Here is a 12,664-nt window from a genome sequence, read left to right as displayed (position 1 = left end):
TTTCAAAATGAATTTTGAAAATATGGAGAATGTAAAGTTGAAAGGATTCCAAGAATCACAAAGTATCAAAAAGATTTGGGTTGCACAAGCGTTTGATCACGTCGGTCCCTAAAATCTTAAAATGCATTTTTTAGGCTCTTAATTGTGTCAAATTTTGAATTTGATCCCAAAAATGGATCTAGAACGGTCCAATTAGCCAGGGGTGTGATTTTTGTGCAAATCTGAGCACTTTAAAAAATTTGGGTCAACAGCTATATAAGGGCTTGAGGGGTCATTTTCAATTCATTTGTGCTTTTTATCTTTTATTGATTTGAGCTCTGAGAGAGACATGGCAATCTACATGAGACATCATCAATTCGAGTGCTCCAGATGTCATGGCTGCCCAACAGACTACAGACCACCAGTGAGTCAGCAAGTCCCTTCCTTCATAATTTTGTTTTCACGCATTTTGAGGTCATTTATTGCATGTCTTAACATGTTTTAGGATTGTCAATTCGGTCTTTGCATGAGACCTATCTCTTCTCATGCAAAGATCTTCTTTCTTTGCACGAAGAAACAAGGTGCGTTATTTCTTCACACGCAGCCAGAGGATCTTCGCACAGGATGAAATAGGTTTCGCGCAAAGATTTAGATTCTTCGTGCAAGGCGATTCATTTATTGCACGAGAATCTCCTTTCTCGCATGAACAGATCCTTTTTCATGCATGTAGCTCTTTTTTTGCATGATGGCGAGATTTTTTGCGCAAAGAAAGAATGATTTCGCACGAAACTGAAGAGCTTTGTGCGAGATTTGTGAAATCTCGGGCAAAATTTTGTGACAGTTTTGTTTAAAAATTTGATTTTTGTACTCAAAATTTACTTTTTAATTGGTTTTGGTGCATCGTTTCAACTTGATATTGATCATTTCATTTTTTGTTTGTGCGTGCAGGAGGTCTTTGGTGACATTTCATTCAGATCACACTATCTTCTATATGGAGAGTTATTGCGGAGTCTTGATGATGCAGATCGGGCTCACATTACCCAATTGGGTTTGTCCTCTCTATGCCAGATTCCAGCCGTGATGGTGAATCATGAATTACTCACAGCTTTGGTAGAGCATTTCCATTCAGAGACGAACACCTTCCATTGCCAATGGGCGAGATGACCATCACTTTGGAGGACATCTAGAGGATTCTGAGGATTCCTTTTCATGGTGCCTAGGTCATCTATGATGCAGTACCCCGAGCAAGGATAGAGGCATTATCTGTTGTGTTTAAGAGAGAGTTACCAAGGGGCAGAGCCATCAGCTGGGATGAGCTGATGCATACCTATGGATTGACACACAAGTTAACATCCATGCTCGGTATATTTCTAAGTTGCTTCTTATGTCCTAACAGAGGACAACATGGGTTGGAGTGCGGATGGGGTGCCATGCTTCGCAGGATGCTGGAGGCACTAGAGATCTTCGGGTGGGGTCAGTGCATGTTGGCCCACCTTTTCCATGAGATGCACGAGGTCATCTTCCATGAGAAGAAGACCATGGTAGCGAGGGTATATGTATTACAGATTTGGGCCTAGAAGCATCTTCCCGTATGTCAGTCAATTTTTGATGACCTGGTGTCCATTGTATGGTGACCTTGGAGAGAGACAAAGGACTAGGATGATGCCCCCAAGAGCTGTCATGGATGTTTAGTTCTTGACCTCTAGTGGGCAGGATGATATCAGTTATAGAGAGATTTTCTATTTCACAAGTGTGGCAGCAGTATGGCCATCCCTAGGACATTTCACATGAGTATTATGCCTATGCCAGGGTGCAGAAGGATGTTGAGCGGAGATGGCCACCACGGATGGATCTAGGGTGATCCATGATAGATATTCATAGTCTAGCTATAGTTCAGTGGGACTACCTACTTGAGGTAGTAGATGCAGGGATGACACTTGCATATCAAGCATTTTTGATCGACCATCCATTCCCATGCTTCACAGATCCACTAGGGATGGCAGGGCAGGTATAGAGATAGGTGCCCTAGTAGCAAGCACAGCCACAGCCACCAGGTCAGCCACAGATTCTGCCACATGTCTAGCATCGGGTATAGAAAATTCCTATTCCCCCTCGTTAGATGGGATTAGACCCAAGTATCAGGGGCAGTGGGATAGGACACAATTGGCGAAGGAGGCAGAGGACAGAGGAGCAGGCCCCTGAGTAGGAGATACCACAGCAACAGGCACCACCATAGCCGGAGGCACAACCATAGTGGAAGGCACCAAAGATCCTCAATGAGGATATGCCAGATTAGCCAATAGGTGGGGTGCAGGACATGGTACGATGGTATCAGGAGCTGGTTTGTGCGACCTCCCGACAGTTGGGAGAGTTGCATATTGTAGTAGTAGTCTGGGATGCGCAGCTAGTGGAGAGACAGCAGGAGATAGATCGACAGAGGGAGCACGTGAGGACTATAGAGTAGAGGTTGGAGCTGGCACAAGATGAGATCCTCTTTCAATCAACTAGGGTCGCCTATTATTATGCTGCATATACCAGTGTGGTACCGGATGAGACATTACAGGTTTAGCACTTCTCTTAGTACGTGCGAGAGTCTAGGGGCACACAACCTCCTGTCAGGCCAGATATGCCACCGTCGCCTCCACCACCTACTGCCCCTGCTCCTCTTGGAGGTGAGGGTTTGAGACAGAGTTATACGCTCTATGCCTAATTATTTTTTTATCCCTGGCTATGTATCGATTGGTGTGCCAACACCACATGTATCATTTTTTATCGATTGCACTCGAGTAGCACCCATTTTTTGTACTGACCCATTCTTTTGATATATATATACATATATGAGATCTTGAGCTGAGTATTCCTGTGTACATGTCATTGTCTGTTTTGTTTTACTTTGATGTACATGAGATGTATGTTGTACTTAGAATGCATATGTATGAACTGACATCTCACCTAGTATTGCGTGTTTTTTCTTGATATTTATAGGTTATTCCATTGAGGAGCGTGAATCAATGAACCAAACGCTTGTATAGCCATGGAGGAAGTGCTTATGCAAATGAAGTATGTAATGCAAGAATATGTTAAATGCAACCCTAGGTCTGGTTACCAAGCCTCGATATTTAATCATCACTAGATACAAAATAGAGCTCGTATGTTATACAATTCCCACTAACATTGCAATCATGGAAATATGAATATAACATACGTTATTGGTTTTTTAGGATTAAATGTAAGTATTCGAGGCACAAGAAGCCAGAATGACTAGAACATTTGTCCCTTTTAATGTAGCAAGTTAACATAAGCATCAGAGGATAAACACTAGGATGACCTGAATGTTGCTTGCATGATAGGCACACCAAACACATGGGAGATCCCTCTTATGCTAAGTATTCAATATTCATTCTGTCCACAATGACCCTTGCATTCATAACTTGAGACAAAAGTGCGCTAGATATACTCGCAGTGACCTATACATTCACTTAGTAGGATGAGCCATAGTATTTACTATAGGATGAAGAGTTTACTCCAACAAACAAGGAGAAGAACCAATGTGATTGACGTATCTGTATAAAAGAAGTTGAGGTACACATGGCCATCCAATACGAGATAGAGGCTCTTATAGTGGACACCCCTCTTATAAGAATATATCAACTTATTGGAACTAAATTGCAAACAGAAAGCAAAGAAAAGATCATGCCCCCAGTCATTACTTCTCTAGTTGAAGATGACATCATCGAGTTGCTCAAGGGGATATGATAAAGAAAAACAAAGCAAACAAAGAAAATGCTCAGCATATCCAAACAAGTATATCATTTTTGAGTTCAATGTGTTGGGATTGATGTCAAGTATTAGTGTCCAAAACATGTTTGAAAGAAATCTCTTCAGTAGGGTGATGACAGTAGGCAGAGGCAGCCAGAATGACTAGTGACTGAGGTTAAAGAGGAATCTTCATGATGAAGAACCTGAGAAGGACTGAGCGACAATAGACAGACACAGCCAGGATGACTAGTGATTGATGCAAGAGATTTTCCATAAAGGAACCTAGAGACATAACCTTAGCAAAAGTAGGCAAACACAGTTGAAACAAATGGTGACTATTACAAAAGGGATTCTATGAGGAGAATCTTGAAAAGAGTGACACTAGCAATAGTAGGCAGACGCAGTGAGAACCACTGGTGACTGTCACAAAGGAGATTCTATGAGGAGAATCTCAAAAAGAGTGACACTAGCGATAGTAGGAAAATGCAGTGAGAACCACTGGTGACTTTCATGAAGGAAATTCTATGAGGAGAATCTCAAAAAGAGTGACACTAGTGATAGTAGGCAGACATAGTGAGAACCACTGGTGACTGTCACAAAGGAAATTCTATGAGGAGAATCTCAAAAAGAGTGACACTAAGGGGGATTCCCCTAAGCTATGACAAGACTCAATCCATGGATACATGAGTAGAAAGCAGGAAAGTAGGAAAGCAAAAGCGACTGTACAGAAAGCCTGAAGGTACGTTGCAAGATGAGGCATTGGGAACAAGAGGCGCCTGTTTACTAGGTTTTCACCTTCTTGGCAAGTTTTTTTCTTTTTTTTGCTACCATGATGCCTGTTTCCAAGTTTTCATCAATGGCACTTTTCTATTTTTCAATTTTTTTGTATTTTTCTCTTCTCCTTTTTTTCTTTTTTTTTTTTTTGGTGTTACCAAGGTGCCTATTTGCTAGATTTCCACCAGGGTAACAATTTTTTTAGGACTTTTTCTAAATTTTAGATTTTTTTCAGGACATATAGATATGTATAGAGAGCTTGCTGAGATTAAATCGACTGTAAAACCACTTCAGGTGGAGAGTGTTGACAAGCTCTTTAAGCACTTCTCCTTTGGTCATGGAAAGTTGATAAGCACCAGATCCATATACTGCAGTTATGATGTACGAACCTAGCTAGTTTGGTTTGAACTTTCCCTTTTGCACTCGTTGTTATTGATTCTTAGGGTTTTCTCTCACGACAAGGTCACCCAGGTGGAAGTCACGTGGCCTAATTCTTCGATTGTAGCTTCATGCCATTCTTTGTTGATATGCTCGTAGATGATCACATTCCACTTGTCATCATTCATCCAGTAACACAAGCTCTTGAAGCTGAGCTATCCTGTAGTCATCATCGATAATAAGGCCTTTCATGGAGATTCTGAAGGTAGGAATCTCAACCTCTATTGGAAGCACAGCATCTATCCCATACACCAACCCAAAAGGAGTCATGTCCATTGGAGTTTTAATGCTTGTCATATATGTCCACAGGGTTGGGTTGATCTAGAGATGCCAGTCTCTCCCTGACTTACTGACTGTGCGATGAAGAATTTTGAGGATCACCTTATTGGATGCCTCAGCTTGGCCATTACCCTGGGGGTAATAAATGGAAGACCAATGTTGTGTGATCTTGAATTTCTTGCACAGTTCCTTGAGGTCTTTATTCTTGAACTGTCCTCCATTGTCAGTAATGATTGAGGACAGTACACCATATCTACAAATGATGTAGTTTGTGATGAAAAGCACTACAATTTTTCCATTAGCAACTGTGAGAGGGACTGCCTCTACCCATTTTGTGAAATAATCTATAGCTGTGATAATGAACTTATGTCCATTGGAAGAGGTTGGGTGAATCTGCCCCACCAAGTCGAAGGCCCATTGTTGAAATGGTCATGTTGTAGTAGAGGGAATCAACGCTCTGGCTGGAGCGTGAATGAGATTCCCATGTAGCTAATACTACTTGCAGGACCTAGCATACTTAACAGCTTCCTTCTCCATTTTAGGCTAGTAGTAACTAGCATGAAGGAGTTTGTGATCTAGTGTCAGGCCATTGGAATGAGATCCGCAAATGCATTTGTGAACATCAATTAATGCACATTTGGACTCATCGGATTCTAAACACCTAAGGAGTGTTCTGTCGAGACCTCTCCTATATAGATTTTCAGCAATAATGACATAATGTGAAGCATTACGGATTAGGTAACGTTTCTCATTATGGGTTAGACCTTCCGAAATGGTTTGATTATGAAGGTAGGAATAGATGTGATGGTAGTGGGATGATTCTTGCCCTATAATAGAATAGATCATCCTGGAATTAGGTGTGTCATAGGTTGGGTAGTGTAATGCTTCCACCAAGAACTCATGTCAGAGATCATTTTTTGGCATTTGTAGCAGGGAGGCTAGAGTGGCCATGGCATCAGCCGCTTTATTATCTACATGTGGAACTTGTTGGAAGGTGATGTGTGCAAAATACTTTGTCAAGTCATCAACCATGTGTTTGTAAGCAATTATTTTCTCATCCTTTGTTTGAGACACATCATTTACTTGGTTGATAACAAGCTAAGAGTCACCGAAGATGTCTAACTGATCTACTCTCCATTCAGCTGCAATTTTCATACCATTGATCAAAGCTTCATATTCAGTAATGTTGTTTGTACAAGGAAACATAATCTTGTATGCTTTGGGAAATGAGTATCTTTGTGGTGTAATGAAGAGTAATCCAGCACCTGATCGTTGTTGTGTGAAGGACCCATCGAAGAACATAACCCATGTATGGTGGGTGAGTGTAAGAATTGACTCATCTAGGAAATCAATGTTCATTGGTAGAAGACTTTGTATGGGTGCCTTGGCCAACTGGTCTGCAATTGCCTATCCCTTTATAGCTTTGTGTTCAACATATTGGATGTCAAACTCACTTAGTATCATGACCCATTTAGCCAATCTTCCTATTAAAGCTGCCTTACTAAGCAAGTACTTTAATGGATCTATTTTAGCCACAAGTTATGTAGTGTGGGCAAGCATGTAGTGTCTCAACTTCTGGGAAGCAAAGACAACTGCCAAGCAAGCTTTCTCAATAATACTGTAGTTTTTCTCATAAGAGACCAATATTCGGCTCAAGTAATAAATAGCTCTTTCTTTGTTGTCATTGTCTTCCTGAGCCAATAGGATTCCCAAAGATGTTTCAGTGGCTAAAATGTATAAAAAAAAAGGATTCCCATGCATAGGAGGCATCAGGATTGGTGGATTAACAAGATATTATTTGATCTGTGTTAAGCTTTGCTCACAATCTTTGCTCCAATTGAATTTCACACCCTTATGTAAGATCTTTGTGAAGGGTTGTGATCTATCCGCCAATTGTTAAATAAACCTGTGAATAGATTGAAGCCTTCCCTGTAGTCCTCTTATTTGACTAATTTTATGAGGTGGTGGCATGTCCATTATTGCTTGTACTTTTTTTGGATCTACTTCGATTCCTTTTGCAGAAATAATATATCCCAACAATTTCCCCGATGTGACACCAAATGCGCATTTCTTAGGATTGAGCCGAAGACTAAATTTTTCCATACGATTGAGGATGGGACCCAAATCTTGTAGATGAGTATTGTGTTTAGCACTTTTGACCAAGGTATCATCAACGTAGTCCTCCATAGTTCTATGCATCATATCATGAAAAATTGTAGTAACAGCCCATTGATATGTAGCACTAGCATTCTTTAAACCAAATGGCATCACATTCCAACAAAAGGTTCCCCATGCACATGTGAAAGCTATTTTCTCCTAGTCTTCTAGAACAATTTTTATCTGATTGTATCTAAAAAAACCATCCATAAGTGAGTACATCTCATAGCTAGTCGTCATGTCTACGATCATATCAATATTAGGGAGCGAAAAGTCATCTTTAGGACATGCCAAGTTAAGATAACGGAAGTCTATACAAACTCTAATAGATTTATCATGCTTGGAAATAGGAACAATATTGGATATCCATTTAGCATAATCAATTGCACAGATGAAACCAGCCTTCAGAAGTTTCTCCAATTCAGCTTTGACGAGCAATGCAACGTGAGGGTGCATTTTTTGAAGCTTTTGTTTAACTATTTTGATGCCTGGTGCTATGGAAAAGTGATGCATGATAAGATTAGGATCCAATCCTGGCATGTCAGAATATGTCCAAGCAAAATTTATTTTCTTTTCCTTGAAAAAGGCAATGAATTGTTCCTTCTCTTCAGGTGACAGTGACTGCGCCAGATGTATCACATGAGGATGTTCTTCTGTGCCGAGGTTAATTGGTTGCATTGGCTCTATTAACACTGATGATCTCTCCTAAAAGTGACTAGGAAGGACATCAAATATCTCATCCGTGGGCACCTCAAAGAGGTTTTCACCCTTGGATATGTCTTTTTTTTTTACTTTTTTGGAATCCAACACTACCACAATGTGGTTTTCACCATCGGACCTCTTGCATTTTTTCCTTTTAATTGTGTGACTAAGATATTTGATGTCAACCTCAGTCATATTGATACTCTACTCATTGGTGGAAGACGTTATAGGTTTGATAGCATTTAGGTAACAGGTGAGAGCATAGTCATTCTGGAACGTGGGGACTTCGTTAGATGCATTGGGGTTCCAATCTATAAGCTCAGGATGTTCGAATGAGAGAGTAGTGGCTGGTTCAATTGCGTTCATAGTATAGTCATTAAGTGCATGGACTAGCAATTCAAGACCTACGGCGACCTCATCCACAGGTGTATTCAAATGCATCAAAATACTAACATCAAGAATTGACCACTCTAGGACACTAGTTGGATCAGACCCCTGTGACCTAACCCTAGACATTTCACCCACTTCGGTTCAATTTTCATAGACATGCACTTGGTCAATGTCTTTATCAGTAGTTGCTTCTAAAATATTTTCAAACTCATATTCATGAGAATCGGTGCTACATGGTGAGAGACTATAGAAATCCCCAATAGTGATAAGGACATACTCTCCTTCAGACTCTAGATTCTTACACAAATACTCAATACAGCATGACTGACTAGATTCTCCCTTTTTTGAATGATATTTGAGTTGCTCAGTATTGTCCTCAAAAGAATCACTAGTTTCATCCATGGTGTTAACACGTGGCACAAAGTCATATGGCTCAGCAAAGAATTTAGTGAGATCATAAGGAATAGGATGAGGGTAGGCATCCCCATCATCTGATTCTTCCTCTTGATTATCTGACTTAGCTTGTGACTCATTTTCAGATGAACTCTCAGGTTTGGGGATGAATTGATTTGATCCCAGATGGAAAGGGACCTTCTTAAACCCTAGGCTAGTTGTATCACTATTGCTTCGAGCTTTTGCTTTGATAGGATCAATTAGGCCATTGTTATTACACCCAATAGGGCCAGTTCCCTTGTAAACAAAATGCTTCATAAGCCTAAGGCTAGGTCCATATTTCTTAAGAGTGATTTCTTGAGCTTGTTCTGTTAGGTCCACTAGAGCCTCTTCTTTGTAAATCCATGCAGTAATGGCTCTGTTTTCACTTTCATCTTCTAAGGGAACTGTAGCCTTAACAAAAGCACCATTATACATGGTCTGAGGTGTCAGCACGAACAGCTTCTTTGCCTCTAAGGGTCTCCCAAAATGTCAAGAGGACTCTAGGAGAGACGTTAATGATAGCATTGGTTCAATGTGGTACTCTCCCATACTAGTTTCTTTCAATTTGAATGACTGCTCAATTTATTTCAGCTTATTGTCGTGACAATTAGTAGACTCACAGTTAGTAGGGACGAAAGAATCAGCAACTTTGAGCATATTGCAGGTGTAGCTAGTAGTGGCAGGAATAGTAACTTCAGAGCCATGAAATGGGAATTTGATGCATTGGTGGTATGTGGATGGCACAGCATGCATTTCATGTATCCATGGTCATCCCAACAGAATATTGTAGGCTAAGGGAATGTCAAGCACCTGACAGGTGACATCCCTTTTGACAGGACCGATGTGAATTGGTAAAACCAAAAGACCTAGTGACTTTCATTCCACTTCATCATATGCTTTAATAGTGATCTTTCATCGAGGATCAATAGAGTCCTTAGAATAATCCAATTGTCTAAGTAGAGTAGTAGAGACAATATTTAGGCCAGCACCATTGTTAATGAGTACCCAACGAACACGTGTCTGGTGGATCATAACCTCAATATGTAAAGGCTGATTGTGTGGGTGATTTAGTGAGTTTTCATCCTCCTCGAAGAAGGTCATAAGATAAGGTGAGGTCATGTGACCTACCATAGATTGAAATTGCTCAAGATCAAGATCTTGAGGAATGTTTTCCTTAGTGAGGGCTTTGTCCAAAATTTTCCTGTGAGCAGGCGAGATTTTAAGCAGCTCAAAGATGGAAATCTAAGCATTAGTTTGTTTCAACTGATTGAGAACACTATAACTAGTTGCAGTCAAGTTCATTGTGTGTTTTTCTCTTTTACCGGATGGACCAGCAAGGGCTTTGTCTTTGTGTTGTTCAAGATTTGAAATAGGAGGTGCAGGGCCTTTGAGCACCAACTTCGCATGAGAGTGAGTAACAAAATTAGCACAGTGTTGCAAAGATGCATTATCCATCTTATTGGAAGTAAGGCCTCTCAAGACAAATGGTGTCTTGGATTTGTCATTATCTTACTTCCCCTTTATGGTAATAATGTTGCAATATTTAGAATCTATAGGTTCAACCATGTGAATGACATTGTCATCATTGGAATATGTATAGTTGACCTTATTGTAGGGTTCTAGTTTCAAAGTCTCTCCTTTTTCATAAGCTAGGAAAGGCTCTTTGAACACCTTGTGGTCCGAGTTTTTGTTATGTCCATCTACAACAAGATCACCAGCATCAATCATGTCCTAAACTTTATGATGCAAGTTTATACAGTTTCTGGTTTTGTGTCCCTTGTTTTGGTGATACTCACAAAATGATGTCTCATTCCACCATGGTGGAGGTGGTTGTGGATCATAGGGGCGAGGGTTATCCATGGGTGAGATAAGCTTGTGTTGTAGCAATGTTTTGTAAACCACATCCAAAGGTTCTCCCAAAGGCGTATACTCTCGCTTGGGTCATGTTTTCCATGAGTTTCTCAGTTTGTTCCCAGACACCTTATTGTTAGGGGGAGGCTTCTCAGCATTTTTGGCTGCTTTGAGGCAGTCTGTGAGATTAAATGTCATTTTAGCAGGTTTGGGTGTGACATTGTCAACAACCCCATCATGTACAATTTTTTGGTTCTTGTTGACATGTTTGGTTTTATCCCTGTTGGAAGTGGAACCTTGTTTTGTGTCTCTCTAAAGAGTGAGCTCACCTTTCTTGACCATAAATTCTTTGATACGGATAGCCTGTGTAATCATGTCTTCAAAGGTACGTGGAACTTGTAGTTGGACTCTATACCCGAAATCAGGTAAGAGATTATCAATGAAAATGTCAAGCTTCTCCGTTTCTAGGATTTTACGAGAATACTTAGTGTATAATTATCTCCATCATTGGAGGAAAGTGAGAAAAGGCTCATCAACCTTTTGTTTAAGGTTGCATAGATCTCAAATATTTACAAGATGTTGAATGTTATGAGAATATTGCTAAACAAATGAATTGTCAATTTCATCAAATGTCTTGATACCAGGAGGTAAATGTGAGAACCACTCCAAAGCCTGACCACCTAGGCTTCTAGGGAATAAACGCATGAGGTATGTTTGATTGTGTATAAACTCCATAGACAAAGCACCAAATTCCTGCAAGTGATCTTGGGGATCAGTAGTACCAAAGTACTTGTCATATTTGGGTAGTTCTACGCCTCGTGGGAAAGGTAGCATCCAAAGAGCATCCAATGTGTATGTTTTTGTGGGTTTCTCCTTCTCATGCATCACCTAAGCCAACTGGTCTTGCATAATTTTCAATTATTTTTGGAGTTTGGAGGTCTCAGTTTCTTCATCAGTTTTGACAATGGTTTCTACATTGAAATGAGAAGGTAACTTTGCTCCCTCTTGGGCAAGTTTGAGAAAGTATTTTTTTTTCTCTTCGTTGATTAGGATTCCCATGACCTTCTGAAAGTTTTTGTCTCTTTGACATTTTGCTATGTGTTCAGGGAGGATTTCCACCTCTTCCTATTCCTCATCAGTGTCATATTCTTTCTCTTTCTCTTTGTCATCCCTAGGTGGTTCTTGATATCGACTATGACTACCATGTTCAGGTTCATGATTAGTCATTATAGGAATGTGTTCAGTTTTAGTCTTTTGTGTTTCAAAAGGATCTTTGGAGAAAGGATCATACATTGTGTTTGGGAATGCAAGACCTCCACCTATCTTAGTATCCTCTTGGTAAAAAGGATTCCTAATTTGTTACAAATTGGAAAATATTCGTTGAACTCGAGATGACCTGGCAGGTGAGGAAGACCGTGAAGATGCCTCAATAGTCAAACTGGATACAGATTGTGTAACGAAAGGTAAGAGACCTTTGTCATGATTATGACCCCTAGCACGACCACATCTAAGGTTATCAAGATAAAACACGTTGCCACTTCTGGTTGTGACAGTCATAGGCAAGGATATGAAGCTAGAACCTAGACAAGGACTACACTAAGACTGAGTCTCAAAAAGGACAAGATAATAGTAAGAATGTTGTTCACTAAGGCCCAAATGGTCTGATTTAAATGCTAGAACAGCCAGAGATTATGACCAATGCGACACAAAGTATGACAAGCGTTAAGACAAAGACCAAAAAAATTAGTTATGAGATGAGACTAGTCAAGGTGTAAGACACAAGTCTTCAGCTAAGTGAAGTGTCATTGTTTTAGGACTATTTGCAAATAGAGAGCAATAAATAGACATAGAAAAGGATAGCGTGTAGGTCACAAATAGCTAAAATAGAGCCAAATTGGAA

The sequence above is a fragment of the Cupressus sempervirens genome, chromosome 1 (genome assembly GCF_028749045.1).
Source record: "Cupressus sempervirens isolate cs-2001-9-10 chromosome 1, ASM2874904v1, whole genome shotgun sequence".
NCBI classification, from domain to species: domain Eukaryota; kingdom Viridiplantae; phylum Streptophyta; class Pinopsida; order Cupressales; family Cupressaceae; genus Cupressus; species Cupressus sempervirens.
Note: the sequence above shows the minus strand (reverse complement) of the source record.